Source organism: Pezoporus occidentalis, unplaced genomic scaffold (genome assembly GCF_034315485.1).
Source record: "Pezoporus occidentalis ecotype Australia unplaced genomic scaffold, CSIRO_AGI_Poc_V1 ctg10, whole genome shotgun sequence".
Taxonomy (NCBI): Eukaryota; Metazoa; Chordata; class Aves; order Psittaciformes; family Psittacidae; genus Pezoporus; species Pezoporus occidentalis.
Genome location: NW_026912779.1, coordinates 4774192 through 4792435, shown reverse-complemented (window position 1 = coordinate 4792435; position 18244 = coordinate 4774192). Strand labels below are relative to the sequence as shown.

General features: G+C 44.9%; 1 protein-coding gene across 1 annotated transcript in view; it reads right to left on the bottom strand.

Annotated features, from left to right (window-relative positions):
• BMP2 (bone morphogenetic protein 2) overlaps positions 1 to 18244 on the bottom strand; it is a 250350-nt gene that overhangs the window by 55534 nt on the left and 176572 nt on the right. The window contains exon 4 of the mRNA XM_062610140.1: positions 3030 to 3121. The gene's annotated coding sequence lies outside the window, so the exon portion shown is untranslated. The remainder of the gene's footprint in view (positions 1 to 3029; positions 3122 to 18244) is intronic.

Here is an 18244-nt window from a genome sequence, read left to right as displayed (position 1 = left end):
ATTCAAGCCAGCCCCATCCAGTGTCAATTCACAGGGCTCCTTCCAGCTGGAGACAGAGTTTATGGGTCCATTGGGGCTTCTCCCAGCTTCCACCTCAGCTCTGCATCAACCCCAGCTCAAATCCTACCTCTACCTCCAGCTCTACCCTATCCCATAGGGAGCTCCTGTCATTCCCAGGCCTCAAGCGAGCCGGCTGCCTGTCCTCCTCCATGAAACCACCAGCAGACTCTTCAGGGTTGGACATCTGAAGGCTGGTATCAACACTGGCCCCAGCTCCTGCTAGCAGTAAGTACATTAATAAGACAAAGCACAGGACAAAATGGAGCCCCTGTGAGTAATGTACATAATGAGATTCGCTAGGCAAAGTAACTTGATGTTAAGAAACATTTTTGGCATGCCATGAAAAGTTGAAATCCTGTCACACCCGGACTGTTACAAAAGGCAAAGGCAACATAACATGAGCTTTATGGTAACTGTTACATGCGTTTGCATAAAAATGCTTCCTCAGGATGAGAATGCAGCCCTGCTTCCCTGTTCCCAGTTTTTGCTGCTTTCCCTTTTGATGCATCTTTCTTGCCCCCTCAAAGGCACAAAGTAGAACAGGAAACAGTCCTACCTGCGACTCCTTTCTCAGGCATCTGACAAGATTAAAGCTCAATGCTCAGAGCTTCTTTCACATATCCAAAGACCAGACAGTGGAAAAAAACAAGTACCTGGACTCAACGATGGCTTCTGAAATCTGGATTTTCACTGTTACAGATGCATCTGACCCTTCAGCCGCAGCGGTGACAGCCACACTACCAAGCAAATTCCATCAATCATTACTCTTCCCAGCAGTCCTGACAAGCAATGGGCAGCATGGGGGGAGAAAAGGGAAGCTGGATCTACAGGAACAGGCATTTCAGAAAGGAAACAAATGAGTTATTCGAGCAGCCGTTCACATTAATTCTCATTTCTAACCCCGTACCTTACATGACAACTGACCAGAAACTCAATCTGCTCCTTGGAGTTCCACAAGCAGTTCATTCAGGAACAGAAGGAGGGAAAACTGTCAGGTCTCAAATATACTAGAACGCATTTTGTGCTGCTGGCTTTCTCAATCTCTGTCACCAAAGTAGGCAAAACTAAACCTAAAGTTAATGGGTGTTACATTTTGATGTGAGCTCTGTTGTACAGATGCTCATTTTTATTTAGATATTTAATTTAGATATTGCTGGAGAAAAGTCTGAATTTCTCCACTCAAAAAGTTGTTTTACTTTTAAATTCCCTTTAGTTTTTGAAATAAATGAATTAAAAGGTCATTTAGGAACACCTAAAAGGCCCCCAGACTTGCCTGTGCCTACCAGTTGTTCTTTTATCTCCCACCAAGGAATCTTGCATAAGAAAACTCGTAACAGGAGTTCCAGTTTTCCCAGGCAAAGCTGGGATGATGAACTGCATCATTTTCCCTACTACAGAGGCATCAAGAGGCCTCTTAATACCGTGGCTTGTGGGTCCCCCATTCTTCATAAGACTGCCCCTTACTTGAGGGGCTCACAACAGAAGGAGAAACAATGATGGGCAACCAAAAGTAATGCCCAGTGCTACTGAGCACACTGATGGCAGCAGTGCAGAAAGAGTCTTGTTCACCTCAACTCTTCCACTAGTGACCTGATACAAGTATATGATCAGACTCGCTGGATAAAGCCTTTATATTGGTTTCTCCTGCCTTAATCCTGCTTCACGGGCTGGCAAAACTTCAGCAAGTTCCAATGGGGAAAACAAGGAAGATCTTGATCTTATATTGATCTTGATTTTTGTCCTCCTGGAACGAAGGAGAACTCCCAGCGTGCCATGAGCAGGAACCACATACCTCAAATTATCAACTGTGAGATAAAGGAGAGAAAACTGAGGCAGAAAAAGAGATAGCAGGTAAATAGAAACAGAGAAGTGCTGTCAAGGAACAGCAACACTTAGCCTAAGAGTTGTGGGAGTCTCTGGTCTACTGCTATGGGTAAACATTTGTCCCAATGACAGCACATGGTGGAAAATTATGTGAGATGGGCCAGAACTAAGTCGTGATTGATGAGCCTTGGAAGAGCAGGACCTGGCTCTCCAATGTTGGTTTTGCAACCTTTGATCTTTATAGCCACGCATTATAAAGCGGTTTCAACTTGTAACTAAATTCCTAACATACTCAGCTGTAAAATCCAGACATATCCTGAGTAATAAAACAAATACATAAACCGGAGCTTAGGTGAGAGTCATCTTTTACTGTCACTTAATGCTGGGAACACCTAGAGCTCGTTATACGAGATTCAACAGGAAAACATCAGTTTAAGAGCAGCATGAAGGGATTTGGGCTGGAAACAAATTAATTGGGCTGTACAGCCTACATTATTGAATCCTACCTGGATCACCAACTTACAGTGCCTCTAAAGAGCGTCACAGAGCAGGCAGCATTCAAACTGTTACACATCCTGTAACTATACAATGTGATGTTCACGAAATACAGCTTCTATCGCTCCATGTATCAGAGCCACGGGCCTTCAGAAACGTCATTCTGTGAACTGTGAATATAACCAATAAATCAAGGCAGTTGCACAAGCCACAACTTAGGTGGCATTAATTAGATCAGTGGAAGTTATGATCCAACATAATTATCATTGCTACCCCACCTACGTTTAATTTCAGTGTTTCTTCCTATCTTTCCCCCAGAGGGTCAATAGGAGACTTCAACTACATGCTTCAACAGTGTCAGTCTCCAGAGGCAGCACGAAAGAGCAGTGTTTGGTAATTATATGAGTGTAAGTAAGGGTAAGGGGACTATCACGAGATGTGATCAGATACCATACAACAAGGGGAGAAAAAAAGAAGTTCACCCTTTGCCCCTTAAATACCTTATAACTTTGCAGCTGTATAAGAGGTCTGGGCTTTCTGCTGCCCGCTCTGACCCACTAGTCCCCGTTCAGCAAGGAATTCACATACAGGAATCACTGTGCACATACAGAAAGTCTTATCAAAGTCAACCTGATTTCCCAAAGTCTTACCTTCATATTGAAAATGGCCTGAATGGTCCAGCCCAGGGAGGGGATGAAGGGTCAATGTACTGAGATAGGACTTGAGGCATCTCTGACCACATCTATAATAGAAAACAGTGAAAAATAAGAGGAGTGGATACATAGAGAGAAAAACTGGTGCCCAGGACTTGACATCCCCACTGTGCCTCTCCATTCTGTACGTGCTTTACTTCAGACCAGCTGCAGTGTAGCAGCAGTAGCAACCAGCACGAGCTGTCCCACTACAGATGCAGTCCTGAAGCACATCCACCAGCTCAGTGCCATCCCAGAGGAATCCTACTCATGCCCTCCATGACATGAATGTGCAGTTAAGTGGGGATCACTGGGAAACTCATTTCAGAAGCACATGGTTGACCTCAAATAAAATGCTAATACCAGTCCCACCTTTAGAGGGCATGGGCAAGTGTCCACAGGTACACACATACTGCAGACCACCCAGAGCTTCAGAGATTCCTGTGCAAGCATCTCCTGAGGTCACTATAGAAGCAGCGTTGCAGCAATACAACCAAGCCAGTGTGATGCTACACCCAAGCTATTTTGTCCTGCTGAAGCAGCATAACACAACCCTGATGCAGTTCTGCCCTGGGTGACACACGTGTCCCCTGACGGCAGGGCTCTGTGTGGCTGTACCAACGCACGGGCAGCCAGCTCCCCTGTGCGGTGTGCGTGTGCTCTTCATCTCCAGCACTCCCTCTGTCAGTAAGGACAATTGTACAAGCCTGTGTCTCTGAGGACTGTGCTTCAGGAAGAGAGAGTCATACAAATATAAATACAAATGGGAAACCAAGTGTTTGCAGGGCTGAGCCCTGAATCACAGTCCAGGAAACAGTTGTAATGACAGTACATGGCTGAAGAAGAACTACAGCCTTTGAACTGGCTGCAAGGACTTTATACAAAAGGGTACCATATATTTCAGGTCACTGCAGTTCTTCCTGATTGAAGCTTGCACTATCACAGTGACTGGAAGACAAAGAGGTTTTCTGCTAAGAAATCCCCAAAGATGCTCTGTTTTAGCAGGTCAATTGCTTCTCTTCTTCTTTGACCTTTCTTCTATGCATCTGCTCTTCCCTACACATACAATAAAATATTTTCCTCTGACACTGTGCAGGGCTCTGCTTAAAAAGAGCTTGGTGTAATCAGGTGTGTTCCTAGCGAGCTGCAGCCTGCAGCACAAAGACACCACTGTTTTTTGGGAGGCTGCTCAGCAATGTTCACTCAATAGAAGAGCCCAACAGGATGGCAATATCCATCAACCCCCTGCATTTGCTTGTAATTAAAGAAAGGTCAGTGGCTGCACCTTTTGGAGAACCACGCTTACCTTTGCGCATCCAAAACCCAAATCTATGCGAATTTCACAATGGAAACTTCCTTTGACATCCAAAAATGTGAAACCTGAGACATGACCAATATTACTGTGCTCATCTAATAACGTTGGTGAAGCCCATTTGCCCCCATGGTTGGTTATAGAACCAATGTTAGGGTAATATTTGGTACCTGACAGCAGAAGCTGTTGTATGTTCCAGTTTTTTCATGCCTCACTGCTACAGAAAGGCCCTGATTCACATCACTTCATTATCTCTCCTCGGTTTTATAGGCAGCCAGAGGGCATGCTGGATCCACAGTTTGTTTGTCTGGATCCACTCATTAGTAAATGACGTGTAGTGAGCAATGATACGCACCTGGACATTCAGTCTGAGGAGCTTCGTTAACATTCAAATTGGTTATGCTACTCCAGCCAAAGCAATGTGATTTTTTTCTTGATGCTTTAGTACTTCTAGGAGCCATCTCATTGGTGGAGCAGAAGTACCAAAAAGCAAGGATGAAAGAGAAGGAAGAAAAGCACAAGACTTCTTCCCATGAAGCAGTTTGCTAATAACACAAAGATCCTGTGGCCTGGACCACAGCCACGTTACGATGGCAATCTGAATGGCAGCACAGAGTCATAGAATCAGCGGGGTTGGAAAAGACCTTGAAGCTCATCAAGTCCAACCCTTACCCCAGCACTGCCAAGGCCACCACTAACCCATGGCACTGAGGCCTCGTCTCCACGGTGTGTGAACACTTGCAGGGATGGTGACTGCAGCCCTGCCCTGGGCAGCCTGTTCCAATGCCTGAGCACCCTCTGGGGAAGGAATTGTTCCTCAGCTCCATCTAAACCTGCCCTGGTGCAGCTTGAGGCTGTTTCCTCTTGTCCCATCCCTTGTTCCTTGGGAGCAGAAGAAGAAATACTAAAGAAGAACACATATGCAGGGATTCAGGTAGGGAGTTTGCAGCAATATTGACTGCCAGACTCAAGTGCTGCTCTGGAAATCTGGACCTAGAAATCTACTTTTAGGGACCAAGCCTTTAATCCCTTCCTGGTTCTCTTGGTGGTATCACCAGGTATAATTTGCTATTGTAATGAAGGGAACTGGGAGGGACAGATCAGGATACAATCGAGGCATGAGGTATTACAACAAAATCCTTCTGACTTAGAACCCTTAGAGACCACAGATGCAAGAATCGCAGAGACACAATCCAACACAATCCCCTGCTCTACTTTTTCCCATCATTAGCTGGGCACCACAGAGAGTGCTGTTAAAAACGTCTTCTAAAATAGCTTTAAGGACTGGAAATCTGATAAGGCAAATACAAGTGGCAAAGCTGCACTGACGTCAGTGAGACTTATATAAGGGAAGATTTTGTAATGGTAAGACTGGAACTGAAAAGTCCTGCACGCTGAACAAGGAAGTTTTTCAGGTTCACCTCAACACAAGCCACACATTTGTCCTCGAAGCAGTTTCCCCCCTGCCCTACAACTACAGCTGAACCTGGACCGTCTCTGCAAAACTTGGCACTTTGTGTGTACAATCACACAAGCACAATTTACTGCAAAGCTACTCATTGAAAAGCAACTCAGATATCAATACTGGAGGATGTTTTTGAAGGTAACTTGTGAATCGAAACCTAGGATGATTTTAATGAAGAGAGGTGGCTGTAAATGCAGTACACTTAGCCAGTCCTGGGACAATATGGTGTGAGAGTCATTCTTCCTACTTACAATCCTTCTTTTCAGGACCATCGAGTAAGTTGGTGTGAATTAACACTGGCCGTTTGAAATCGACTGCAAATACATGGAGCTAAGCCAAATGACATCAGTGGAGGATCCAGCCTTTTGACTTCAAGTTATCCTCAGTTAACACTGGCGTAATCAGAAAAAGGTGACATTTACTCCTCTGCCCAATGAAAAGAGCCTGGGCATCAGCTACTGCCTGAAAACATTCCACAAGCCAGGAATTATTCACAGGATTAAACAAATAATTGTGACTAGTAAATAAATATTTGTAAGAAATGGCTGGTTCATCCACCATTCAAACACAGTGGAAGGGGGAGATATGCATCAGATGAATTACCCATTAAGAATTATTGGCTCAGCTCTGGTTATAACCGATAAACAGTCATGAGGATAACAAGGCAAGTGTTTGGCAAGGCTCCTGCTTTCATTCTTAGCAATATGGGCTCCTTTTCAGCAGACACATAAGCTCAACTATTTATCCCCCTTGTAGCAGAGAAACTCACTGCCTTCAGTGCACCTGAAAGGCGAGAGCTGGCGTGCTGTTTCCCCAATCCCTACTTGTCTGGTTAAATTCCAGGTCAGGCAACAGCCCTCTGACAGAACCACATTCCTGCTGTAGTTTCAATTACCTAAATTATTCTTCACCTCCTGTCCTAAGCATGGGCATATTTTTGATGGCCCGAGCTGGGAAATGTGAATGCAAACTGCTACCAGATGTAGGGAGGAAGAATGATTTCAGATCGGAGGCACTAGCCTCTGAGTCAAAATACCTGAGTCTCTGCTGTGCCACAGGCTTTCTGTAAGCCACTTAGGCCCAAATCCCCAAAGGTATTTAGGCTTTTAACTCCTGTTCATTTCAGTGAGAGTTAAAAGCCTAAATACCTCGATGGAGTTTTAGCCTCTATGGTTATGTCTACACAGCACAAGGGTATCCATAGTACCAAGTGGGCACCTCAGAGTAACTCTTAACAGCCTGGCTCCAGTGGAAGAGCAATATCCCGGTGCTGGTCTACTCTTCAGCCAAGAGTGGAATATAATCTGGTTGTGAAGAGCTCTCACCACAGCATTCCCAGCTAGCATGGGTATCTCCATACAGAACTGTGCTCTGCCACGTGGCTTCAGCCCACGTGCCTCAAAATGATGCTGCAGTCTGGGTAGCAGCTTGCCTTGTTGGGATACAGGGAGAATCATAGAATCACAGAATGGTTTGGGTTGGAAAGGACCTTAAGATCATTCAGTTACAACCCCCTGCCATGTGCAGGGACACCTCACACTAAACCATGTCACCCAAGTCTCTGTCCAACCTGGCCTTGAACACCGCCGGGGATTCACAGCTTCCCTGGACAACCCATTCCAGTGCCTCACCACCCTTACAGTAAAGAATTTCTTCCTTATATCCAATCTAAACTTCCCCTGTTTAAGTTTTAACCCATTACCCCTTGTCCTGTCACTACAGTCCCTAATGAAGAGTCCAAGAATGAGTGCATCCCATGAAATTCACATGGTAACCAGGCACTGTGCTGGTGGGCAGCACATAAAGCACCCCGAGCCAGCAGGCTTGGTTTGAGTGAATGATCCCTCAAATTCCATTTTAATTCAGCTTTTTGCAAAGCAGCTTCCACCAGCCACAGAAAGGCAGCAGGGTGCTGTGCAGCATGCTCACGTTTATGTATCTGCCATCTTTCACTTCTAACACCGCTACAACTGTGTCCCCCCCAAAGAATCAGAGCAAATGGTTAATGTGCAGTTATGGTTAAGTTAAAAAAAGAACTGCTTTGCTGCTATTCCTTTGTCAGTTTTGGCAAGCAGCACTGGGGAAGCGAAACACTGATAACATTGCTTTATTGTTCATGTAGGTCCCAACCTTAACATGCTACATCTGTATCTTCTGTCTCAAGAAGTTGCTTTCTTTTCATCAAACACATTCCAGAAGTCAACAGTAAAAGCACTGACAAGAGACAGCAGATTGATCCATTAACTCTCACTCACTGCTAACAGTTCCTTGGCTGAAACCGGACCCTGCATTCCACTTGGGAAGATTTGGGAAGTTCAAAATGTAAACATGCTTGCAGGATTTGGTTACTGCTCCCATCCACTGCAGCTCCTGCCCCAGCTTCACACAGGAGGTGCTGGGAACCTCTACAGGTGCTGTGCCTCTTACTTTATACATGCCTAATTAAGTAACAAACAGGACAGGCCAAACGAGTCCTATGTGCCTCGTGTTAATATTATACTACATTCTCAGTGCTAATCAATGTGGTTGTGATGAAGGATATTAGAGCACGCAGCTCTTTCTAATATGTCTAACAATACTACTACTAATAAATAATAATAATAATAATAATAATAATAATAATAATGATGCACTCTCCCCTTGCCAGAAAAGATGCAATTAAATGAGCACATGTTTTGCCTTTTAGAGACAGGCCCTTAAGCATCTTCCTTTTAGCAGCTGATAAAATGAAGAGAGTCTTTGCCTCTTGCGGCTTTGGATTTGCTTTGCAAAACCAGCCTTTATTTTAAGTTGGATTTATCTGACAATGCTCCTTTGTTGGACTATTATTCTCCATCTGTATTAGCAACGCCTGCAGGGTCTCTGCTCCCAGACCAGCGCTGCAGCACATCACTCACTGTACAAACACAGAACGAAAATGCCATTTCTTCCACAGCTCCGAACAAAGCTGCAAAGCCCAGGGCGGGCTCGGCTCCCACTGCGGCTCTCTGTCCCCCTCTACTGACTACAACAGCTCGTCCCGGGGCCGATTCCTGCATCCAGGGACTCAGCCTGGGGTGCTGTTACCCTTGGAGAAGTGACAATGCACCTTCTGAGAGGCAGCGAGATGCTGGCTTATCCTGGGAAGCAGCTGATTTTCCCTGCGTAGCAGCTGGACAAACAGGGTTTTGTCCAAGCAGGCCTCCGAGTTCAGCTTCTGCATTGCTCACAAAACAGCACAAAATGGGGTTTTGTGTTGAAAGATGTGATGGGGAGGTAAAACATCACTGCAGCACTCCAGCCAACCCCTTAGGATTGTGATTTCAGATGGTGTCTCTGGCATCCCATTGGAAAGGAAATCGTGCTTCCCTTTGGCTATACAGGTTAGGTTCTGGAGATGAATTATGTTATCCTGGATGGAAACCTCACTGCTTTTCGGGAGCTGTATGTTTTGACGTGACAGAGGCACTTCCCAAAGAAAGGCACCTAACAAAAAGCAGTGAGGTTTCTGAAAGAGGTTTTCAAGAAGAGCCTTTGCTCCTCATAATGATTACAGTACCATGTACAGCCGCACAGCTCATGAGCAGAACCAGAAGAGATTGCTGTGGGTGAATGCCAGGAGCTGCTCCACTGACATCACTGGGATTTTTGCCACTGATATCAGTGGAGTCATGATTTCATGCAGGACTCTGCTGCCACTGGAGTCGAGGTTTAATTACACAACCCTTTACTAGCTGGCTCTCTAGGTTTCTACAATGCTGATTTCCCTCCAATCTCACTCCAAGGGTTAGTTCTGACTTGTTACAGGGGCTTGTTTGAAAGCTTCGTGTTCTTTATGACTATGTTCTCCCTCTGGTACTGTGCAATCACAGACACAGTTCCCTGTTCCAGGCGTATCTGTGTACACATCATCTGTATTTACATCTTAACACTTCAGACTTCTCTCCTTTGTTGTCTCAAGTTTCAGATGTTTTTCACCCTTCCCCTGCTTTGCTTTTCTCCATGATCAAGTCCTCTGTATTTCATGCCCTTTTGTAACACAGGGCTATAACCAGATCCCAGCTATGAATTAATGATCTAGGGAAAACGACTTGGTATTATGGGTCTGGACTGGCAATTTGGCCTAAGTTTCCAGATCATTTTGGCCTTGGGGCCATGAAGAAGTCATGCCACTGTCAGATCCATCTGCCTGTACAGAGAGAGGTCCTGCACATTCAGGCTGAAGGTCCTGCAGGAACTAGCGTTGGGTTAGCAACCTGTCTGCCCAGCAGTGACAGCAATGGCATCTGAGGTTTGTGTGCAACTGGGAGCATCCCCATTGTAATTCAGGATGGAGAACACCTATTGCTCAAGTGAACTTACACCACCTTCGTCCACCTTGCAGCCGAAAGCAGGACAGCAACACACTGACCAGTTTCAATCTAGCTGCTTTGGATACCTTAAGCAGTGGAGAAACAATGTTCAGGCACCAGCTCTTGAATATGCATGCCGCATCCCAGGCAGGCTCGTCCAGCCTGCCCTGAGCCCTGGGAAGATTAAAGCTGGTTGTTGTTTGATTATCTGCACTGCAATCACACCTCCCAGTTCCAAGGTAGGTGCACAGTTGGTGACCAGGGGACCGTTCCTCTCTCCCTGCTGAATTGTCAGAAGTATTCAGTGTGAGAAGCGAAGGGACTGGAAGGATGTGCTGAAGGTCCTCCCTGCCTGCAGCCTGCCTGGTTTGCTCCAGAGCACCCATAGTTTTGTTAGTAGCTCATATATGCTGTGATGTTTCAGTGTTCCCCTTTCCTCCCCATGCTCTGGAGGAGAAGACAGACTTGGGAATGGGATAGCTGGAATTGATTTTAGCTGCTTTCTCAGCAAGTGATCTGTCAAAGGGAGAGAAAACACACTTTCATATGAAGTTGCTATTTGCATTGTGTATTTAAAATCCTGGAATGAGCATGAGATGAGCTATCATGGAAGTTTACAGAATCTGAATTACCACCTTTCTTAAGTTCAGAGTTTACTGCTTGTTTCCACTTAGAGAAGAGATGCAAACCTCTTTAGATTTGCTTTACAGGGTGTTTTCCTTGTCCCAGATCCTGTGGAGGATGCTTGGGGCCCAGAAACCACATGCTGAAAATCACTGCGCTGCTATCTGACATGAGGGAAAACCGCCACCAGCTGCAGCTGAGTTACGTGTGAGCATAACTAATGTGAAATTAGAATTAAGCCTGTAAGTATCTAAATCTGCAACTACGCCCCAGCACAGCTAGAGCATCTGCAAATCCAGATCCACAGACATGGTTTAGTACCTTACCTGTACACAGAAGTGCAGTGGTAAGTAAGAGAAAGGCAAGAGCAATTTGGACTCCAGTTTTTAAGGGCTGCACTGAAAAGTCCTCTGAAAGACAGAGCCTTTGAGGAAGTCACAAGTCCCACAGCTTGGAAACTGCTTCTCATAATCACTGCCTACATTCACAAAGGCCGAGGCAGGGCTACAGCTGACAGAAAACCATCTTCTGACGTCCGACCCCATTATTCAGACACAGTTTGAAAATGAGAATTATGGAAAAAGGAAGTCCAAGCACCTGTGAATTCCTGCTACACAACTGCTTAGTGTCACACATTCAATGGGGTTCAACAATGTAGGAGCTAGCAGGGCTGCATCAAAAGCTTCAGTGTCTGAGCTTGGCTAAGGGAACGTAAGTTTGGATCCTCATTTAAAACTTGTTTGTATCCTTTAGTCCACAAAACCAAGGTGAAAATTCTGTTGGAAAAATCCTTCTTCTGAGGTCTCCAATAATACCTGCATCCAGCTGGGCTAGGAAAACACTCGGAGCAACCTTTCTGAGGCTTTCCTCCTTTTGCCTTCCAGCTGAGACCAGGAAGAGCCAAGTTTTATAAGCAGGACCAGCAGTGGGAGAAAGAAAAGGTTGCAAAGTCCTGGTAAACATATTCATCTGAGCCAGCGTGGAGTACCTACAGCTGCACATACCCAGAGTCCAGCAGCTGGGAGAACCACAAACAAGGGCAACAGGCTTATATGAACCATATATTCCCTCACTAGAAAAACCCAATCGGGTATGTGCTTGAGCCTCTGCGCTGAAGTGATTGAGGAAAAGAAGTCACTTTTCATTTCAAAAAGCTCTCAGCTGTGTCCTTCGTCATTAAGATAGCACGGAGGCAATAAATGAGCCCGTGTGCCAACCCACAGAGGTCAAATACAATCAGGCAGCAAATGATAGTAAACATTTATGAATCCCTTGTATACGGCACATGACCCCACCCACTCTCTGGCACACAAGGTTGCTGTTGATTGCACTGGTCCTTCTGGCATTTCGTGTCCTCATGCAAGTCATACCAAGTAGCCTCCCTGAAACACTGTACTTGAACATGATCAGACTCATTTTAATCATTGTGTGTATTTGAAATGATGACTAACGCTCCGAGAGGATGAGAGAAACCAAAAATGGTCAGGGAGATGGCTTCTTTCTTAAAGAGGAACAAGATTAAAACCTAAATTGAGGTTTCTATTTCGGCAACAAGAAGCTGGATGCATCCTTCTGCAGAGGGAGGAGAGTCTGAAGCACAGGCTAGGGTGTCAAACCCTACTAACCCACTGCATGTCTCCAGGATAGCAAGGCAGAGTCCATGTGATCAGAGCTCCACACCTCTGAAAGGGGTAATTGTGCTTTCTTACTCCCATCCTTTATCTTGCCCCATCTATACCAAAAAACTCACTTCATTGAAAGGGACTGTCTTTAATTAGGTGTCTGTGTGTGCTTAGCACAATAAGGTGCCAATTTTAGCTGAGGTCCCTGAGCGCTCCTACCTGGTGAATGAAACAGGCATTTACTGCCGGGTTAATGACCAGCTGAGATTACTTGATATTATTATTTCAGTTGTACTGCTGTCACACCTTAAAAGCCCCAGCCACAGACCAACCTGTTCTGTGTTTGCATTTAATGCATACAGAACATAATGACAGTGCCTCTCCCAAACAGCTTAAAACGAAGTTTTACTCCCTTCCCCCAACACTTGCACTTGAGCTTGTTGCAGGCATTCGTTCTCAGCTCCATCTGCCGATGTGACAGCCTCGAGTGTCTCCTTGTGCCCGTTTGGATTAGATACAGGCAACACCTGAGAGGTGCAGGGGAGATTCTGATCACAGCTAGAGGGAAAGTGAGAAATATTTTCTACCAAAAGGATTAAAGAAACATCAATATTTCCTATGTTTTTAAATGCAGTATTATCCTGCTGATAATATTTTGGGCAAAAGGAGAAAGAAAAGCCAAGTAAGACAGACCTAGGAAACAATCTGATGCTTTGTTCTCAGAAAAGCAATGTATTTTGATGGGATTTGAGTTTTCACAGAGTTGTCTTGAGAAAAAGCATTCCCATTTCCATGTAAAAAGCTTTGACCCCAAAATGTCCATCTGTTGCTGTTCTCAGTCCTCCTAGCAAAACAGAGACTACCCACTGCAGTGGGTTTGGGGTATGAAATCCACCACCTAACCCCTACCTTGACTTCAGCCTAAAGCCCTTGAAGCTCTTCTTGCATGCTACAGTATCTACAGAAGGCGAATACAAGATAGTACATGCTGCGCTCAAGGATACTTTGGGTGCTGAAGTACAGTAGAGCTGGTAGGGGATGAAAGAGATGGAGATGTGAGATGTCTTGTTTTATGAGCCATTTCCTTTCCCTGTGGTGGCACTGATCCTTGGGAGAGACTTTCTTTCTTCTGGTTAAAAAACTTTTCAAAGGAGATTCCTTACCAGCTCCAGATGAAAGGCCAGGAGCTGGCATGAATATCTCGTCAGCATCAGTTTTATACTGCGCTCACACCTGGGGAGGCCTGGAATACACCTTTGGTTAGCAGAAAGGTTCCCAAAGCGTGTCTGGGACTCCTCAGCAATTGGCATTTTACCAATAGGTCACAGGCAGCAGGAATTAAGAACTTTCTCCTTTGCCTCCTTCAGACTAGAAAGAGAGCTTGGAGCTTCATTTAGTTTATGTAGGCTCCCCACCTTGTGCAGAGGTGCACAACAGGGACTGCAGGGAAGACTCATCCTGACACTGTTCAGCTTTTCATAACTATGAAGTAATGACACTTCCTGGAAAGAAAATCCCTTTTATTTAAACAGCAACAAAAAGAGACAATAATGCTGTGGCCTTCCATTCTGCCCTGCATTAGTACCATATCTACTGTAAAAACTGCCTTGCAGGCAGAACGCCTTCCTGAGTATCGAAGTGGATAAAAGCTGGGGAAAAGGAAGACCTGTGAGGAAAGCAAAGAATCCCTTTTAGGAGGGACATCACAATACCTATTATATCACATGATGTTCTCCTACAGGTGTCAGCCCTTGCTGTTCCTCAGCCAATGCTCACCAAAACCCTAATTCAATGAGCTTGGAATATTACACAAGAACAGGCCTACAGAGACATCCTCCTGGAAGCAGTGAGCCCCTTGAACTGAAAGATGTGTGCAATTCACAAAGTGTTCACTGCACTCACACGCAGATGTGCTCACCCGCAGGAAAACCTCCAAACCCCTCAAGGGATCCCTTCCACACTCCACACTCAGGCAAAGCTTCTGTTGAACTTGGTATGAGCGAGAAAGCATCAAAAGGCTTTACAGAACCAGGCTCTGAGAGAGAATCCCGTAAACCAGCCAATAGCTTGGTTTGCAACTAGAGATTTAAGGTCTCTTCCATCCCAAACCATTCTATGATTCTATGTTCTTAACATGGATTGCTCAAAGATGCTCATCTAAAACATATTACGTATTTATAGATATGCAGCAAGTTATCTAACAAAGATGCTGGCTGTGCCCCATGAGGACCCATGTTCATCCCATTGCCTTCATCAGGAGCACAACGTGCCAGCATCTGACACCCATTTTAAGCAAGCATGGCAGGCTGTATTAGGACAGTTAACATGGATCATACTCACGCTGGGCCATATAATCTTCACATGATTATATGATTTCCTAGATTGAAATCTCCATCTCATGCCATGTGAACCCAGGCAGCACGATAAGGAATTGCCAGGCCCATAACCTGGAAATGTCTAAACCAAGCATCTTCCAGATGTTTGTCTTTAAAGATTTCAGGACAAGTTATGCTTAAGTTTGGGAGTACCTTTGAGAGGCCAGAAGGCAGAAGCCTCTCTGCCACTTCTAAGACCTTTATGGAGACCTTTGAATGCAGACCTGGAAGTGACAATCCAGAGGGTGATGATCAGAGGTGCTATTATAAAAACCAAAACAGTTAAACTCTAATTCCCACAGCTGCAGAAAATGAAATACAAACCCATGAACCTGAATAACCACCAGTCAAATGAAACCCCACAAGGCATTATACAAAACCTCATCAGTTTGAACCAGTGGTATGATTTGAGAGGCTTGACTCATGGCTTCTTAATGCTTTGGGTTAGCAACGCCAGCTGATAGTTGTAGTGGCTGAAGTGAGCTGTACTCACTATAAAGTCAATCATGTGTCTACCTGGCAATTAGCCAGGAACCCTAAAATTACCACTCATTCATTAGAAGCCTGTTTGTGACACATTATTCACGTGGACAAGCCCTTGCTTAGGAGGAATCCCTCTGAACCCAGGGCAGGAAACAAGGGAGAAGACCAGCATCCAGCACATTTTGCTTCCACAACAGTCTGCTGCTTTGAGTAGGGTGGAGAGCAGCATTTTACTGGGCAAACAGGTTAGAAATGGGCTCTACTCATGCTGCAGCTCTCTCTTCCAAAGGAGAGCTCCATTTGGGATTTGTGAAATGTTTCTCAGTTATCCCGAGATGGTTTGTGCTGGAAATCAACCTCAACTCTGCAGACATTACTGTTACAAACACTGGCTCTGCTCCATCACTGCTAGAATGCACCACTGGCAATTCCAACCCCACATTGAGGAAGGGCTCTTCTCAGCAGGCTCATTTGAGGGAGCAGCAGCAACGCTGGCCACAGTCACATAAACAGCAGCAAGTCCAGAGCTGATTATGGCTTTTTAATGATTAAAGGGGACTTCTGCAGGGTCCAATAGTTTTTCCAGCACTGCTGATTAGAACTGGGCAGGATTCTCCTGTTGAAGGATGTTGGCTTCTCCAACTGACACAATTCAACTGTTGACAAGATTTTGGAGTTTTCCTTGAAAGCTCACTCCCAATGAAAACCCCAAATTAAACACTTTGATTGAGGATCAGAAAGTACCTTTGAGTAAAAGACATTATTTCAGATGTTGATTTTATGTTGAGTCTTATATTAGCTCTTGCTTTTGTTTCTTACTGCAACCCTCTCATAAATAAAATGGATAAAGCACACATCACAATTAGCAGAGGAAGGGATTTTTTAATTGTAGCTTTCCACATGGAAACATGAAGCAGTCCTCGTGCTGACTGACACATGCAGAGACAAAGCAGCGTTAGTATCATTGCTAACATTTAGGAGACAGGGGTATCGCTCATCTTGGGATCTCGGAGAATATGCTTTTTACAGATACTCAAAGAACTTCAGATGTGGGACAGCAATCCTTGGAATATATCCATGGAAATTAGGTGAAAATTAAAGAAGGGAAGTACTGAAAAAGAAATCCTGAATTAAATCCCATTGGAGTTGACTCTAGGGCTCAGTTTGAATATTCTTACCCACACTGAATGGCATTTTGATTTCAAGCCACTCCAGTAGTAAACTGTGGGTGCTGTTTAGGAAGAGTAAAGGCATTACAGCCTGGCCCACTGTTATTTAGAAATAGAATTGTAATTGTGTATTGAGTTCTTATCTTAGCATGAGGTAATCTACAGTATGCTGATGAACATTTATCACCCGGGCTGGTAAAGCCCCAGGGAATGACAAAGGGGAGAAAGAATGGGAAGGAGACACATTGGCTATGAAACACTCCTTGCTAGAACAAGTAACAATAGTGTGCTGCAACTGAAAAAGAGAGAGACACTTCCTGGGACAAGATGCCTTGCTGAGGCGCATTACTAAAGAGAGATAAGCATGTTTCCAGTTTGGGGCATCAAAACCACAGCAGTTCTTGCAGCCAGAAACAGGGTCTCTCTAAGGCTGATGTTTAAGGTTCCTAAGGTCAAATGACTCTTGCTTCGGATCAGCAAAGTATTTGTTTCTCAGGTAAAATAGTTTAAAACAACTTGTTATAGAGGGTGAGCACTGAGCAACTCTTGAATGCCAAAGACCTAGGAAAGCTCTTAAAATAGACACCTGAAATATCCCATCACTTCAGTGTTCTCCATGGGTTTTCCATATAGTTGAGTCAATAATTTTCCATCCAGAAGTTAATCAAAACATCATACCCCAATATTTAGGTCATATTTTCTAGTTACTCTGAACTGACTAATGATAACCTCAATGTTAAAAAGCAGATTTAGCTCAGATCTGCTGCTGGAGTCAAGCTTGCCATAGGAAGGGAGTCCAAATTCCAAACCCGGAGAAGGAATACATGCTATTCCCACTCAACCAGGCCCAAAAGGGGTTTGGGATGGAAAGAGCTGCAAAGCCAGAGCAGAACATGTGAGGACTGCAGAGAGGTGTTAAAAGCATGGCAAGAAGAGGTTCACACTCCAAGCATTTCCTTTTTAAAACCTTTGGCCAGCGCTGGTTAGATTATTCAGGAAGCATCATAGAGTAGAACAAGAACTGACAGCACCTAGAAAGTACATAGAATAACAGAATGGTTTGGGTTGGAAAGGACCTCAAAGCTCATCCAGTTCCAACCCCCTGCCATGAGCAGGGACACCTTCCACTAGAGCAGCTTGCTCCAAGCCCCTGTGCCCAACCTGGCCTTGAACACTGCCAGGGATGGGGCAGCCACAGCTTCTCTGGGCACCCTGTGCCAGCGCCTCAGCAGCCTCACGGCAAAGAACTTCTTCCTTATATCTAACCTGAACTTCCCCTGTTTCAGTTTGAACCCATCATTCCCTTTGTCCTATCACTACAATCCCGGATGAATTTTCCCTCTCTGGCATCCTTGTAGCCACCTTCGGATACTGGCAGCTGCTCTGAGGTCTCCACGCAGCTTCTCTTCTCCAGCTTGAACAGCCCCAGTTTTCTTAGCCTGTCTTCATATAGAACATGTACATGTGCTGCTTCAGAAGGAATTTTGCATGCTACTTCCATGCTACTGCTTTAATGCTTCACATAATTTCTATGCAATTTCTGTAAGTTCTATACCGCCTTCCTATCCTACCAAACAAGCACCAGGGTCCTGGAATACAAATAATTTCCAAAGAGGAATACAGACATCACATGAGTTCATAAAGCAGATGAAACGAAGATGTGGGAGAGAAGACCTTCTGCACTGTTACCTGCAGAGCAGTGTGCCATCATACTGGATCAAGGCTCTTCACTGGTCACAACACATGTGGTGCAGAGCATGTGTAGTCCCTTTACGCTATCCATAAGAGGAAA